We start from the raw sequence: 17,681 nt of genomic DNA, 5'->3' as shown, positions 1-17,681 counted from the left end.
GTGGGCCAGCCCGGTGCTCCAACAACTTCAGGGTGAATTCCTCTGGCCGACGGCTCCTAAGAGCTCAGGAAGAGGAGCAGGACTCCAGCCGCATCCAAAGCCAACAGTGCCCTTCGTTCCTAAGTAGGACAGGCGCACAACATTTTACCAGAAATACAAAAAAAGGTCATTAGGAATAATGAACAGGAGGAGTTAAAACTCCAGACCTATTCATCCCAAGAGAATGATGATTTATGGGACATAGTGACCTTCTAATTAGTCACAAATGCTAGGCAGGTGTGGGGATGTTGTAAAAGTAGATTGTGATAACAAGAGGAACGATTGAAACAAAAACATGGAAATCTTGGAAATTAAAAATAATTTGCCTGAACTTAAAATTCAGTATAAAGGCCAAAAGCAAAAATGAGAAAGTATTCTTAGAGGGGAGTACAAATTATAAATAAAATAATGTAGAAAAGCCATCCAGAGAACTAATTGAATTGGTATTTTAACAAAATTCTGTAAAGGACACAAAAAATTAGAAGGGAATTAAAAAATATAATAGAAAATAATTGACCATAAATATAGGAAGATCCGATTTTTCAATCCAAAAAGATCACCAAATTAGTCTCACAACCAGACACACACACACACACACACACACACACACACACACACACTTCAAATCTTTCCTTCTTTTTTAGTATTTCAAAACAAAAGATAACGGCAAAATCTCTAACTGAAATATGGAGAACATGGAGCACTTAATGAATTTATACGCTGTCCCTGTGCAGAGTCATGCTAATCTTCTCTGTATCTTTCTGATTTTAGCATTTGTACTATCACAGTGAGCCTGACAAAGACAAAATCTTTAAAAGGCAAAAGTATATTAACTCTTGAGGGTGAAAATTAAGCTAACATCAAGCTTCTCATCACCAGAAGTGGATGTTTGAGGCAGGAAAGGACTCTTTCCATGATCTAAGACTAAATCCGAATCTAAGACTATATACAAATAAATTATCAGAATATGTAAAAACAACACAAAAACTTCTACAGAAATCTTACCATGCATTATTCCCATGATATTTGTAGATGTATACTCAAGAAAATGAAGAATAAAAAAGAAAATATGAAGAACAAGATATGTTGGAATAGGCTGAGCAGTACCATGAATTCCACAATGAACAGTTGACCCAGTTGGAGGATGAAAAAATTAAAGAAAAAAATAGGAATTAAAAAATTGACAGATGAAATGAACAAGATTTTAGTTATGTAGCAAAAGCTGATATTGTTTGTCAGAAAAAATAAAAGAAAAACAATTAGCAATGTCTTATAATCATGGTAAATATGCAGCAAATAAATTGTGTGATTTCTTTTCAGGAAATTTCATGGAATTCAAGAAATCTGCCATAATTTCATTTATGGTTTCTGCTTTCTTGTTTAGCTGAAAGGTATTCTGTACACTGACATAATATCAATATTCCTCTAAATGTCTTTAGTTCAAATCTTGCACTTTTACATTCTTCAAGTTTAGATTTCCAAACCACATGGAATATATTTTTACAGGGAGTATAATAATGATTTAAAGTCATTTTTCTCCTGATGGGTAAATAAGCCAATGCTATTTATTAAACACATCATTGTTTACTGATTTGCCGTGCTACTTTTATTGTTTCTTTGGAATACATTAGGAAATGGCTTATAATATATAGACCAAAGAAGACTGAAAGAAGCTAAAAAAGACTTTCCTTTTTCATTGAGAGAAAAAAGGTTTTGATAGGTTAGAACAATGAAAAGATATAATAAAACATATGTCTTCAGAAGTGGCCAAACTGAATGGTAAATACTTTTGCCAGTTCTGAGATTGTTTTACTTATTTTGCTGAGCACGTGTACAGAATTAATTCTTATATACTCTAAATCCATTAACATAGTAGGGTACTTATTGATAGTGATAGATGTGTATTATTTTTCTCCTAAATTAGAGATTTCAGTATGTCTAAATTTGAGGAAAGCTTTCTTGGGATATATCTTTGAACATGTTGTTTCTGCTATATTTGTCCTACACGTCTCTGCAGGGAAACCAAGTATGCATATATTGGTGCTGTGTTGTAAGTCCTCTCACACCCTCCAGTTAATCTTGTGAATTCATTAAAAAATTCTCATTTTGCTCGGGTTTCTCACGCCTGTTCTCTGTATTCCTAATTTTTCCAGTAATATTTGTCTATTGTCCCTTTAACAGCCTCTCTCTAATGATCCCCCCTTAATTTTTAGTTATTTTTATCAGCTGTACAAATTTGGTGTACCAAATTTTAGTTGATTCTCTCACTCCTCATGGGCCTTTTATAAATAACACATTTAGTTTAAAATTTTAATTTTGTGGAAAAAACTTGGCAAAATTTCTGCCGCTTAATGGTATGCTATTTTTCTGGTATGGTTCTTTATCTGACTTTTGATTTGTAGCTCAATTTCTTTAAATTTTAACAATATACCTACTTGGAAGATAATGGTAAGCTCTATTATTTTCTTTTTCTTGCTACTAATATTATGAATGATAGCACGAACATTCTTTGTTGTTATCTTTGAGTGGAAGGAAGCCTTCAGGAGCAAGACGTTTATGAATGAATTCACGTCTGGAGAAGAGAACAGTGCAGCAAGCTGAGAGAGAAGAATGTGGGTAGCTTCTTGAGAGCCAGAGTCAGTCCAGAGGGCTTCCTCAACAGTTTGTCCAATAGGAATAAGAGGCAGGGTGAAAAACCTCCCTGCTCACAGCAAACCCACGTGACCCTGTGGACCCTGTGTGGCGCATGTGTGGGAGTGTGTTGGTGAGGTGAGGAGATACAGACTCCATAGGGCGTCATCTTAGGGTTTGCTACCTGGCCACACAGGCATCTGCTTCTTCCAAGAAGGGACTCCTTTGCTTCTCACCACTTGCCTGACGTCACATGGAGGGGAAATGCACTCCACCGGGCTTGTCCACACTACAGTGCTCCCTGTGGCACCCCAAAGGAGGGCCAATGTACCCATCTTTCTCTGGCCCAAGACCTTTAAAAGCAAGTGCATTGTCTCAGTGCCCTCTTTTACTCTGCCTCCCATTTCTTTCAGCAGCCCTCTTTTTTCACTGTGGCTTAGAGTGAGAGGTGTCCCTAAACTCAGCACGGATAGGGTGGCCCTTTCTGTCTCATCTTCTTGCCTTCAGTTGATTTTAGGGGATAAAGGAAGCAAAGGAGTTATTTGCTTTTCCAACAAAGCCCAGAAGAACCCAGAGGCCTTCTGAATGGTAGGGCACACCCTGTGCAGTGCGTGTCACCTGGGTGGAAGCGCATGCGGCAAGTCTGACGCCACCTGTGTGGCTGAATCAAGGCTGTGGCCTTCGACTCCCAAGTGTATTATGTGCAGATGTATGCTCCAGGGACAAGCTCTCTGAACTCTGCCCCTCCTTTAGAGCAATCAGTAGTCCTAAATGTAGAAAACACTTGTACACACTTAGTACAAATTATAAAGATGGGGCATTGGAGAGCGTTAGAGTATTTGTGTTTCCTTTGAAGCTGAGACGCCGAGTCCGAAGGTGGCCTTGCCCAGCTCTCTGATGGGCCTCCTGCCTTTTCTTTCCTCTCGGCGCTCACCATGTCACTGTAATCTTGGTCTGCTATCTGGAAGAGACGCGATCACTGTGCACTGAGTATTCTGAAACGTGTGGCTCTTCCATGGGTAGTTGTGCCATTCGACATGAAGTAAACTAACGAGGGGTTTGGGTTGAAGGATGTGCTGATTATATGAACTCACATCCTTCCTCAGACAAGTCCATGTGAAGACAATTCAGTTAGACACAGTGCTAACGTAGGAAGCATTTCACCACCGTCTTAGAGAATAGCTGTGGCTTAAATAAGAACATTACCTAGGAGGTAGTACACCCCAATAAATAGCAGGTATCCTATAGTTACTATTGTTTGTGTCTTCATTATCAGTACAAAGAGGTAACGACAAATTCTAGGAAGATTAAAGGTGGGAAAATATTTTTTGCTGGAGGATTGATTCTGTGGATCTTGACAAGGGCTACAAATGTGGTCTTTGACTAAAGGACAGACTATAAAGCAGAGCAGCATAGGGCACAGAGGCCAAGTAGGAAGGCGGCAGAGGAGCTGCTATTGCATCGATGATGGCGACGAAACCTGCCCTGGTGTTGGCCCTGGGTCCATGTATCGTCCTTTGCATTCTGTCTGAGCCTCTAATTTCCTCAGCTTGGCATGTTTTCTTTAGCACAGCCTTTGACATCAGCCTGGTATAATAATTTTGAGAGGATAAGAGATGTGGATGGCAATAATTCCCCTGAAGCTGCGATGAACTTCTCCCATAACGCACCGCACTGTGGAGGTATTTTAAATTAAAAGAAAATCCACTTGTGTTTTCTTTTCACCATCCACAAACTGTTATTTTGTAATAACAGTGGAAAGAGTTTTCTATAGCTGCCCGGTCAGTGGTTCCAAACTGGAAATAACATCCAACCACTAACTGCTATTCAATTTTTTTTGTTTTTACTTTATTTCATGCATAACTGTGTTTGCACAGCAAGGCAGCAAACATCTGAGGAAATGTCACTTGGAATAGCAAACAAGCTCTCAGTGTCTGAGATTCTGCCTTCGGAGAGTGAGCATGCACTTTGGTGAGTGAATCGTTCTTAATCCCTGGAAAGCCTTTATATAAGTAAAACTAAAGGTGTGGGGAAATGAAAGATAGAAAATGACACTCCTTTTGCAAAGTTGAACGTCATACATGTGGTGCTTTATTTATTTGAGGTAAAAACAACAATTAATTGTATATTTCACAATAGCTCACAGAGAAGAGGAACTGGAGTGTTCCCAACCCAGAGAAATGGCCAGTGTTAATTGTCCTGGTCTAATCATTGTGCATATTTACACGTGCTGAAATGGCACACTGCGTGAGATAGATTACAATCACCGTGTGCCAATTAAAAACACAAGAATAAAAAAGTTCAAAGCAATAAGTGAAAGGAACAAAGAGAAAGTACTTCCAAGAAAAAGCTCAGCGGAGGAGCAGAGCTGGCTGCTCGTGACTCAGGGGCCGAAGGAGGGAGCTTGCAGGAGCTCAGCACAGGCAAAGCAGCGGAGCCAATGTTCATGTAACTGAGCCCCAGACAGCCATCTTGGTTTTCGAGGGCTGCTGCTGCTTTCTCTCAGGGTTTCTATTTGGGGCTTGGCATGGAGAGACATCAGCGGCTGTTGGCAGAACCACGTCTCTTCCCAGCTGCACCAGGGGACATCATCATGTTACAGAGCATGGTCTTTTTCCTTTGCCACTGGGATTCTCGGCCCAGAGTCTTGCCTGGACTAGAGAGCAGGAGGGAACCGTGGAGTTTATGAAAGGGGCCACACTCAGGAGCGCTCTCCGGGCCAGTCCAAGAGGTCAGGCCGGCCGCTACCTCCTGGCCAGAGTGGTGCAGGTCCTGGCGTGGCCCCTCCCCTGGGCTGCTGCTCTCAGAAAACATTCAGGAGTGTTGATAAAGTTCCAAGTCAGCGTTTTAACTGTTTTGAGTGTCAGTTTACACACGTGTAATATGTGAATAGTAACCACTTCCTCGGGATTGTTGACAAGATGAAATTAGATAATTGAATTGAGTGCATATAAAATGTTCCCACCAAAGTTCTTCTGGAGGTAAGTCGTTTTAGATCCAAAATTTTCAACCAAGAGTTACCTCTAGAAAGACTCTGCTGGGAAAATTTCACAATACCCTAAACTCAACTGCTGTTTACATGACAGTAAAATTATTTTGTAGAATATCTTGCTCTGAAGAAATGAATATTCAACAAAATTTCCACTTGTAGCTCTTTCTGAATTCAGCTTTCCTTCTCTGAGCATACAGGAACTTCCCGTGGCATTCGAAGTGGAGATGTAATCGCATTTTGGAATTATGTCCCAGCTGCCATGGTGGCTAAGGGCCGCTCGATGTACAGAGTAATTTGGAACAGTCCTTGAATTTTAAGTATCGCACTGATAATACTGTGACAATGAAATTTTGTGCATTTCCCTGAAAACTAGCCTAGAGTAGCGGTGTATCGCAGTAAAGATGCATAGAGCAGGCTCCTTGGGGGGAGAAATTCTGGAGACAGGCCCTGAGCTGGGGCACTCTGTGTAAAGATGTAAGCACAGAAAGGGTCACGGGGCTGGGGGTATTGGTGAGCAGCTTGTGAGCAAGGGTAATTTACCCCTTTGGGCCGTCCTTTGAAATTCAGTGGCCACCCCTGATGAATTAATGCATGAATTGTGACTCAGACAGAATCAACACAAAAGGAAACAGCAAAAATCCCAAATCTCTTCGTAGTCATTCTGAATTATTTTATCCATCACTAGTGCTTGCCCAGAGCAGAAGACGCACCAGCTAAGTTTCTGTTCCCAGGAAGGAATTTCCTCTAAACTTAGGCAAGTTTACTAAGTGTGCCCTAGGCAGGCAGTGTGTGGAGACCTCACAAACCCATCACAGAGGGAGGAGTTTCGCTGGTGCTTGGAAGATGCATTAGATAGATCCGCAAATGTTCTCAGAGAAGCCGTGTCAATGGTGCACACCCCACAAGCATTCAACACCTGAAGACAGAGCTAACGAGACAGTTCTTTTCTGTAAAATGCAGAAAGGGGCCATGCATTCTTTGGTGATGTGCTCCAGAAAAATGTTAACAAAAAGATGTTTTTTACTATTAAACCATCAACTGATTTTGGCCTGCTAGGCACCAGCTGGCTTACATTACTTGTAATGTGCTTTGGTGTGTCTCTGATGATAAATATGAAGGGGCCTTTAAGATATACAGAAATATTAAGCAACTAAACATGCTTCCCCCCTCCCTTTGAAAATTTAAGAGTGGAAGGAAGCATGGAGGCCTGTGAAACACAGGCAGAATTATGTGTGGCTAACTTGGCTTTGTCCCCACTAAACAGAACCCAGGAGGACTTATCGTCTTCGGGGGAGAGAATGAAGAGTCTGAGCTCCGAAGTTAGGACTCCAGCCTTCTACCCCTCCCCAGTCCCTTACTCCCCTTTCCATTTGGGACCCAGGTCACACAGCTACTGAACTTGGTGGCCTGTAGATACCTCACTACCAGTGATGGATTTGCCTGCAAACACTGCATTTAGTCAGCCTACCTCCCTGAAGCATGGGAAACCAAACCTAGTGAACCGTGGAAGCTCTCAAATGTTCTCTTCTGTATGTCAGTGGACTGCAGGTAGACATCATGGCTGTTCATCTATTTGATCATATCTCGTGAGACAATGGCTTTCCAGTGTCTTTCCGAGTTGATTATTCGTATAAATGCATTGTTGGTATGGAAACCCAAAAGGATCCTTTCACCTCGTCACTGGACAAGCATTTTGTCATCCCAGTCTCTGTGCCCTGTTTTAGGGACAAACGAGCAGGCACATGTAAGCAGCAGACTTAACCATGGATCTTACAGTAACTATAAAAATTGATACAAAGGATAGGAAAGGAACTAATTTATTTTATTCTTAGGCTTTTTCTTCAGATTCCTCTGCCTGAGCATGGTTCACTCTTAGAAGACTGACCAAAGGTTGACTTGGACCCATCACTCCGTGTGGCTCTGTGGCCTGAGATGCATTGGTAGCCAGAGCAGGGGCTGTGTGGGCAAGGACCAGGGAGCCGTCCGAGCCCCTGGAGAGTCTCCCAATGAGCACCAGTCTCACAGGCGGTGAGATCCACCTACTTCTGACGACTGCGTCGGGCAAAATGAAGAAACGAGAGTCTCTGTCTTGTCTTTCCCCCCGTGCTCCCATTTTCTGGGGAGCCCTGGGAGCCTCTGAGGTTGAGTGGAAACACTGAGGACTTGGGAATGCATGGGCCCCGGGTGTGTGCCTTCTGCTGGTTGGGAGTGTGGCCAGTGCTGACTCCTGTACCACCGAGGCTCATTTTCTGTATTATCAGTGTAGGTGTGATAACAGGGCTAAACTTACAGAATGGCTGTTGTCTGACTGTCCATGCTAAGAAACCACAGTGCTAGAACATGGGTCCCAAATAGAAACCCTGGAGACACATGTGCCCCAGGAAAAGGGAGGGGCTGAACAGAGAGAAGGAATGAGGGTGTAACCATATGTCCAAGGAAAACACCATTCCAAGGGGCAAACAGAGAACAGGAGCTGAATACAGAGGTCTGCAGACAAGGGAAGGTAAAACAGAGGCGGAGATGGGGTTAGGCAACTGTGAGGCTGGCAGGTGCCACTGAGAGAGAGCCCTGTGCATGACTGGTCCAACGGGTGTGACAGCTGACAGCTGAGGAGGAGCTGGGGATAGTGCAGGCGCTTGGGGCCCGCCTCCTTCCTACAGAGCGGCTTCCGTGTTCAGTCAAGCCATAGGCACTGCTGAGCAGCTCCATGATGTGAGGCTGTCATCACACGGTCTCCTAAGAACCGCGACCCTGTCACTGGCCAAGAGGTTATCAAGGTTTAATTTTCCCTCAATCGAGAGCATATGATACAAAGCTTAGAAATTTTACTTGATTTGCCCAAACTTCCATGACTAAAACCACTAAGCTCAGAGTTGGAAAGATCTGGTACAAATAGAGGGTTCCTAACATGATCAGTGACCCTACACACTTGAACAAAAGAACCTTTAAAGAAAGCTATAAACAAAATAAAGATTTTTTGAACCACTGGGTAGTGAGACCCTGTTATCAAGCCTAATTACTAAGCCAGTTAGAGCTAAGCAGAGACTATGAAAATTTTGAGCTTTCTTTTTAGTAGGCCATTAAAATAACTGTATTTTCACTCCTGTGTTTTCTGACAATTTTTTCTTTACAGTTACTCTCTAATATTTACTTTTGACAATTAAAGAAATCTTTAAGAATTAGGAAATACTGCACAATCATTCTGGCCAACTATTTGATATAGATACCAGGAACCTGATGAGTAAATACAGTTTGATATTTTAGTTCCTCACTTAAAACACCATATAAGTGGCAAAATCTTCCAGTTATTTCCAGCATGAAAAAGGCAAGTACCAAAATAGTTTTACAAAAATTATTTTATGAGATATGTAATACATTTGAAGAATTTGGGGGTCGGGTAATTTCTTATTTCTTTCCTAACTACAGTACCAGACAGTGGTCCTATTGCCTGGAGGTCAGGAGCTTAGCTATGTGGGTTTGGGATGAGGATTTTATCTATCTTCTCTGGGCTCCTATTTGCCCACCTGTCAAGTGGAGGGCACCATGTCTGCTCCTTAGTGCCCTGGGAAGGTGGAAAGGATTCCAGGATGATTGTTTCTGTGACTAACTCAGGAACATGAAAAGGTACTCATCGAAATTTGGGAACATTGATCTACTTTTTAGAAATATTTGCAGTGAAATTGTTCCTCAATTACTCTTTCAGTTTCTCCTTTTCTTACCCACATTTGGACATGTGTTCAGTCAAAATCATCTCTAGAATCTCTTAAAAAATTGAATCTCTGTATTTTTGTTATTCTTTAAGTTTTCTGTGCAATCTCTAGTTAACAAGGATTCCTTCTGTGAAGCTGTATTTGTCACTGAAAAGTCAGTGGGAATTCCTCAACAGTAATATTATCTTAAGAGGTTTACTATATAATGCCACAGGGTTTGCATTCAGTGAATTCTAATGTTACTAGAAATACAATGGGCTTAACTATGGTGAAAGCTATTCTTTATTTGATGTACAAGCAACTCCAAGACCTTTATAATCTTTTGGTTATTCTCATACAACTAGAATTAATTTGATACTGATGTCTTTTGACACTGAATGGAAAGCTTCAGAAAAAAATAGGAGAACTAGAATTCACTATTATTCATTTATTCAGTGTTGGGTGCTTTCTGAGCTGACTATCATAAAAGTTTGATTTTGCCTCAGTAACGATCACAGTACCTTGTAAAGCAGGCACAGCAGAAATTTATAAGGGCAATTAACAAGTGTTTTTTATTGAATTCCATTAGTTAGGGTGCTGCAGTAGGAGGAACATGAATTTGAAGTTCTCCTGCTCCAAATCTTTTCTTCCTTTTATTTTCTTTTTCCTCCTCTCCTTCCTGTTTCTATCTTGGTTCTCTTTCCTCCCCGACCTGGCACCATAGCTGGCCCAGGATGAGATCAGAAACCAACTGTGGCCTGCGGAAGCTGAAGAACGAAACAGGCGGAAGTAGCTGGGAAGCAGCAGGGCTCAGAGTCGTATCATCATCATCGTGGAGCAAGACATATGCTGAGCCAGTGTCTGATTTGGGTGTTCAGTAAAAGCCAATTTTACATGAAGAGTCATCGGAAAAAAAAAACCACTCCAAAAGTGATTTAAATGGTCAAGCAAATGTGATTTATAAATAGCCCCACTCCATTGTTCTTGGAGGAGTGCAAGCCACACCTAAAAGCGCGTTCCTTATTTTGTAGGAAAATCCGTGAAGGTGCACCCCATCCCAGTATGGCAAGACTAACCCTCAAGTTTAACTGCAGCCTTCTTGTTTTCTCACTGTGCTGCAGTGTGTTCACAGCACATCCTCTCTTCTGTTGAAACAGAGAAAGGCGGGTATTTTAGACTGAGATGACTAATATTCATGAGGAATGAATCCAAATTCAAGCTAAATGCACATTTTAGCATTTGTCCAGCCCCAGCTGTGAATTATGGCCTGCCTTCAGTAGAAGAAGAAAGTTGCTATCTGTAAATCCCTATTTGTTTTCCCAAATTGCATCTTTGGCAATGGGTATGACAGAAAAATGTCCAGCATTCCTAGCTGCCTAACCTGCCAAAAGAGATAAAGTCACTTTGAAGTCCAGGGACCAGAGAGTACACAGAGAGCAAACTGGGATGAAACAGCCTGTCTGCTTCACAGCCTTGCGTGCCTAGAAGACAAGCCTACCTGGCTGCAGCAGGTGGCAGATTTGAAGTTAATAAAGTAGTGAGTGGTCTTTCAGCTACTCTGGCTAATGAAGGCAGCGATAATATCAGTAAAACTCAAGAGTCCTGGTCAGTGTCATTAACATTTCCATTTCTCACGCCCCGTGCCAGAGCCACGAAGGGGGCCCTGCCTGCGTTGTTCCCTTACTCCGGTGACCTGCCAGGCAGTGGCCACACAGCTCACGTGACATCGTGCCTGCCTTCCCTCCCACGGAAACTCTGCCCTTCACCTCTCCCGTGTCCCACAGTCTGGCTCCTTGGGTGAGTCCCTATCTTTCTCTGGTAACACCCCCTTGGACCTCCTTTTGGGACAGACAGCTGCACCTAAAACATTGCCCATAGCAGCCCCCTGTCTCGAAAGACAGACATGCATGAAAAAGATCTCTTCTGGAGTCCAGGCAGAAAAAGTGCCTCTGAAGAGGGCTCACTGCATTGCTGTGCTGCAAAGTAAATCACCAGAGCCCAGGCCTTCGCAAGGTGTCCTCCAGTGGAGAGTGGTTTTCAGTGAGGAGAGAGTTTAACTCCCCTTCTTCCTAGGGAATTTGGCAATAGTTGGAGACCCTTTGGGTTGTCGGATAAGGTAGAGGGTTTCTATTGGCATCCAGTAGGTAGAGGCCCAAGATACTGTTAAAAATTCTACAATACACAGGACAGCCTCCCACAAGAAAGGATCGTCCAGCCGGGAACATCAGGAGTGCTGAGTATGAGATGCCCGGGTCACTCAGAGAGGTCTGGATGGATTCCACCATGTGATCTTCGCAGCTGAGGGTGTAGGTGCTCTCAGCCAGCTCAGCTTTGACTCGAAGCCTCCGCTGTGCTGCCTGCTAAGTGTCAGGCTCCTCCCTGCCCAGTTGGCCAGGCATCCAGATGCCCATGGTCCCGAGCAGTGATGCTACTGCAGCCCATGAATCTCTCCAGACATTCACATTTTGTAACAAAGATGAGTCAGAAAACATCTATATCCCAAGAACCTTGAGGTTCTGAACACTCAGGATTCAGCATTCCTTCGCTGAAGACAATTTTGACTTCAATAGTGGCTACAGAGCTATTTCTACAAGGGCCGGTTCTTGACTCACTGAAAGGAAGAATGGGAGCTGCCCAGTTCTCTTCTGGGAAGTAAGCCACTTTCAGTGGGGCAGAAAAGGACCTAGGGAGCTTCCCCACAGGGAAACAGAGGTAGAAAGTCAGCTGTGTGTGCCCACCGTCAGGTGACATGAGGGTTTACACCATGAGATAGTATCCAGTTCTTTTATGTCAACAGATGTTTGCTGCAGAAAACCTTAAGCTGATGGTATGAACACATGGCTTTGGGGCCATTGGTGACATTTAATTTGCTCACTTATTCACTGGAAATATGTGTTACTGAATACCGATTGCATTTGTAAAAGGGACCAAGTAAGGCCTGGGCTATGCAGGTCACAGCTTACAAGAGGAAAAGCAGAGAGAAGGGACAATAAAATGGGGCAGGAAGATAAATAGTTACGGCAAAGAAAAATGGAAGAGATAAGGGTCAGTGCCAGGGAGGACATCCCAGCAGAGGGAACGACACTGTGGGCCAGCCCGGGACAGGGAGCCAGGCAGGGCTGAAGATGGACAGAAGTCCCTGTGCTCTGACAGGGAGCAGAGAGGAGAGGAGAGGAAAGCAGCGGAGAGAGGAGCAGGGGAGGCACATGCTCTGGGGGGCTGGATGCACACTGAGCTCAGGGCTGCACAGCCCTCAACTCAGGGTCCAAGCTGAGTTTCAGAAAGCCGGGAACAGGAAAGACCAATTAGGACACTGCTACCAAGGTTCTGACAAGGACAGATGGTGTTGAGAGCCGGGACAGACTGTGCAGCACAGGGATGCACTTGGTGCATTCTCGAGGGGAAGGAAGGCCGGAAGTCAGCGACGCATGAGCCATGACAGAGAGGGGAATGCAGGTGCAGAGCTCCTGGCACCTTTCCATGCCAAGCCACTGGCTTGGTGCATTCCTAGGACTCGGGGTGCTCACTGTCCTTCTCTGAAAGTGGAGATGAAATCTCCACCCTTCTTACTTTAGGGTGCCGTTTGTACAGGGACTATGTAAAGCTTTTGTGCCAGCCTACAGAACGTGCTAAATATACGGTCTGTAGAGGCATTCTTCTAATTATCAGTTAGCATGTTCACCTGTACTGGATGGCTTCGGTATTGGTTTCCGTGGGCTGAAACACACCCACTTTGCTCTTTGATATCCCTGGGGTGCCCTACAGCTTCCTGCTTTCACGGTTAAAGAGAGTTACAGCACACATAGAAACGACAAGGAAAAAGGTGTAGGTCCTTGTTCTCTAACACAAACTCAGCTTTTAAATCTTGCTGTCTGCTCCATGAGAAAATCTGGACCAGTTGCCGCCAGGCTTGGGGAATTGGGAGTAGACAGTGGAAACTTTCTCCTGGCTGCTTCGCTGAGTTGCTGGAGTGGCTAAGCCTTACCAGTCTCAGCCAGGGAATTATCCAAGTGGCTCCAGGCCCACAGGAGGGAGCCCACTGGCTTGCTCTTCCTCTGTGGTGACCTTTGTACAACTCCCTGTGTAGTTCTAGAGAATGAGTGAGATTGGATGAGCCCAGCCTATGTTACAAAGAAAACATTCTGGGGCCATATTCAGTGACTGGGACCCAGCCCCAGCGCTGCCCCTCATCAGCACTGTCAGTTTGAAGGATTCACCTCAAGAAGGGTCTCTCTCCTTGAGCTTTGAAGATAAAATTAGTGAACCCATTTCAGAGCTGTGAGAGAAAGATGAGCTCATTAATGTACTTTGTAAATTAAGAAACTTAGATGGATAGGTGACTGGGTTGATTAATACTAGTAATAGTTCCATGGAATAGAAAGACTATTTTAAAGATACGTATGTATTTTTATGTACACATATACACGTGTGCACAGGCATTCACAGAACATACACATTGCTCCCTTGGGAAGTAATAGTATTTGTTGGAAAAGTATGTTGAATTGGAAAATCAATGACTCAAATCTGTCCAGCAATACAAGTTCTAAAACTATGGTCCCCACATCTGGTTAAGCAAGAACAGCACCTGACTATGTCTTAGTGCTCTCCCCATGCCGCTCAGTTCTCATAGGCATTTTAAGAGGGTCACTGAGGGCAGCTGCTTTCTGTGTAAAACTGACTTGTTACTGGTAATAATCCACGCAGTGGCAGGCTCAGGGCTGAAGCCAAGTCCTCTGGGTCTTGGTCCAGGGCTCTGTGCTCAATGGTGCTGTCTCTGCACCAGGCAGCAAGGCCTTCTAGAGGGGAAGGGGGTCAGGGTCTCCAGGCCGCGTGGCAGTGATGCCAGTGAGGTCTGCGGGAGGGAGGGCAGAGGTGTTCCGGGCATTTCGTATTTACCACACTTGCTGTTCCAGCCAGGAGTCAGTTCAGATTCAATCCACATAATTTGGTTATGTGGGCAAAACAGCTAGTGAGCCTTAAAGCAAGAACTGGGGGTTATTCCATTTCATGGGGTAAGCCCATCCTAGACCCTGGCTGGTCACCCCAGTCCTGCTTTCTCTTTGGCAGATGGGGAGAGATGTCAGGAAACAGGGCAGGACATAGTGGCATTCTCTGTTTGTCAAAACATCTTGAACAATTTTTCAAACATTCTGGGTTTGTTAAAATCCAGACTGAGTCATGCCAAGCAGTTTTGCTTAATTTCTAAACCCCTGAGTATTTAAAGGGAAATTTAATCGGTATTTTTCTGAATCGTTTCATTTAACTCATCAGCATGCTGTTTCATAAGAGCTATTTGATGCCAAAGAAGTCCTTTCATGCCAACTTAGAAATTTTACTCTAAAAGGCTCTCAAGGGCAAAGAGCAGAAAACAGAGCAGAGACCTGGGGGCTCTGTGCCTTCAGACGGGGAGATCAGGAAGAAGCTGTTGGCCTGTGCTTACCTCTGTTCGTCCTCTTGAGCTGAGAGGCCCCACCATCACCAGCATTAGAGACGGTTGCGGTTCATAGATCTGCCTGTGGCATTGCTCTTTGTCATCAGAGCAACTTCAAAGTCTACGGTGGAGAAATGAAAACTTCTGTTTAGCAGAGATTTTTGAATGTGGTGCTTTTATAATTGTGGTTACATAGCAACGAATCTTTCTAAAGTGTTCTGCTGTAATCAGCAGAACTACACACCGCTGCTCTGAGGAAGCCTCTCTTCCTGCCAGACATGTGCCCCGTGGCTTCCAGGGTTCAGTGCTGCAGTCCTTGGAATGCCCTGCCAGGCTGGCAGCATGGAGCTTCGTTTACAGTACAGACATTGATATTTAATGAGATCCAAAATCACCTAGCTAGTAAATGGCAGCAAAACAGTAGAGCCAAGTTCTGTTGATTTCCAAGGGCATGTTACTTTCATTTGCCATTTTGCTTGTTGCAAGAAGTAGTTGGTATTGGTTATAAATTAATAAAAGTGGTATAGTCACATGAATAATATTCAGACATGATTAAAGGAATCTTAATTATATACAGCTTTCAAGTGAAGGGCTTGAAGGCTTTTTTAATACTTAGATTTATCTTCCATTTGTCTCCAGAATTTTTACAATAATAGAGATGTGAATCTTGAAATTCCAGAATAGCAGATGATTAAAGGTCTCATAGGACAAATTCAGGGGCAGGATTAGGATCATATTCTCATGAACTCAGTACTCTAAGCCTCCTTGCTTTGGATGTACCCAGTTCTCTTTGTTCATGGAAAATGTTCATAGCTAAACCCAAAATTCCAATGGAAGTTTCATGCCTAGCTCTCTCTGTCTTCCACTCCTCCTTGGAGAGTCACTTGCTTTCTCACATACTCACTGATTAATTTGCTCATTCAAAATGGTCTACAGCGGCATCCGTGTGTTAGTAACATGAAACTCTGCTAGGGCCCGAGGAACTACAATTTCACAGCAGGCACGGCTGCTGTCTTCGGAGGAATCACTTACTCACATATATTAAGTCCCTAGGATGTTCCAGAAGATGAGGAGGTAGAAGTGACCACCATCTCCAGGTGGGAAATCCAGGTGGAAATGCAAAGTTCTTGGCAGAAATACAGAGTGGCTGGGAAAATGGCACAAAGGCTGGGCCTGAACGAACTTGACAGAGAAACAAACCCTCCAGGCTTTGAAGGAGACTGGTCCACCAAGTGGATAGAAACAACGTTGGGCCTTGAAGAGCCTCAAGTCTAGAATTAAACAGGTACTCCGGGCATGAATTGTACACAACTTTGTTTCTCTAATGAGATCAGATGCTTGGAAGGAAAGTAGCTGCAGCTTCCTACAGCAGAGAATGAAGCAGCTTTGCAGCCCGGTGGCCATGTCCCAACAGCCCCCCTGGGCCTGGTCACTTCGTCTGGCTGTGCTGCATCTCTCTCACCTTTTAAATGAAGATAGAAATAACATCCCCCTTGCAAGATTGCTGTGAGAATCATCTGAGCTGAGAAATATAAATATCCTCCTGAAGAATAGAACTTTTACTACATTTAAATGAATATTTTTATATTATTGTCATTACAGTTTTTCTTTAGACCTTCCCTTTTTAATAGAAAATATGCTTCATGCCCTATAGGGCTTCCCTAACTTGTGGATTGTCATTCTAGAGTATTTTCATAATTTAGTTAGAAGTCATTTGTAAAGGATTTGACAAGAAAAATAGCACACAAAGGATGCCCCACTTCTGTGATAGCCCTTGAGAACTTGGAAGACTGTGCACCTCTAGGACAGGGTAGCAGGGGGTTAGAAGCCAGAGCAGCAGCGCGCCCCTCCCTGGGCTGAGGTGTAGGGGTCTGGGTCCTACGCAGGGTGCAGCCCTGGCTCCTGCTGCTGCAGCAGCCCTGTCACAGCAGGGGAGCTCTTCCGCCAGAGCTGCACCCAGACCACAGAGCTGCAGATTTTCCACTGCTGTGTTTGTGATGACAAACTTCAGGGTAGCATCTGTTGTTCATCAGGAATTTGGGGAGATGGGAGATTTGTTCTCTTCCTGTAGCACTTGGGATCTGAAAAGCATCACCTCTCTGGACAGATTCACAAGCCTAGTTCAGGAGTAATCTTTCACAAGCCTGCTTCATGCTTCCTCTGCAGACCTGTAAGCATCAAGAAGGCAGGGGCCCTGTGTGCCTCGCCCACACTGCAGATTGAATCCCAGCATGTGTTTTGACATAGCCAGGCGCTCCACATGTATTTGGTAAATGAATAAATAAGTTCCCCATTCAGCTGCCGTCACCTTCATTATTATCAGTAGATTTCATTAGCTAAGTTATAGAGGAAGGAAAGTTGCCATATTTGGGCAAACTAGGAAAATGGTGAACTTGAATGCTTTCTACTTTATCTGATAAGAACAGATACTACACTTGATCTTAGCCAAAAGGCCGAGAAGCGATGTTTTCTACTTTATCTAGTAGATGCCTTTTAATCCATTAGGAACAAGCCCATGGCGTCTTTTGTTCCAGAAGGCCTTTCGCTATACACCACCTACCTCCAACAGAAGCTGGGATAGGAACTGATTCTATCCTAGGGTGTTTCTGCTACTCTCCCACTCCATATTATTTTATTTTTTTGCCTGCAGTGACTTCTAGACCAGAAAGCCCCTGAGATCGATTCCTTTTGGTAAACCCAACACAATTGAATGGCTGATGCAAAGGAAAGAATAATATCCAAGATGTCCAGGTCTTAATCCTGTGAATGCATTGGGTTGCACAAAAAAGAGATTTCAGGTAGCAAACAGAATTAAGGTTGCTAATCCCCTGACCTTAAAATAGTGTGATTATTCCTGGATGGTCTAGGCAAACCCAGTACAATCACAAGAGTCTAAAAG

The 17,681-nt window shown here is 43.7% G+C and overlaps 2 pseudogenes; both read right to left on the bottom strand.

Moving 5' to 3' along the window:
* Positions 1-728: 728 nt before the first annotated feature.
* LOC147827092 (U6 spliceosomal RNA) lies at positions 729-825 on the bottom strand (annotated as a pseudogene).
* Positions 826-17,046: 16,221 nt separating this feature from the next.
* On the bottom strand, positions 17,047-17,247 carry LOC147827091 (U2 spliceosomal RNA; annotated as a pseudogene).
* Between the last annotated feature and the right edge of the window lie 434 nt (positions 17,248-17,681).

Source organism: Heterocephalus glaber, unplaced genomic scaffold (assembly GCF_053883595.1).
Source record: "Heterocephalus glaber isolate CG9 unplaced genomic scaffold, H.glaber_assembly_v1.0 deba00001457, whole genome shotgun sequence".
Taxonomy (NCBI): Eukaryota; Metazoa; Chordata; class Mammalia; order Rodentia; family Bathyergidae; genus Heterocephalus; species Heterocephalus glaber.
This window is presented reverse-complemented; position numbering and strand designations above follow the sequence as displayed.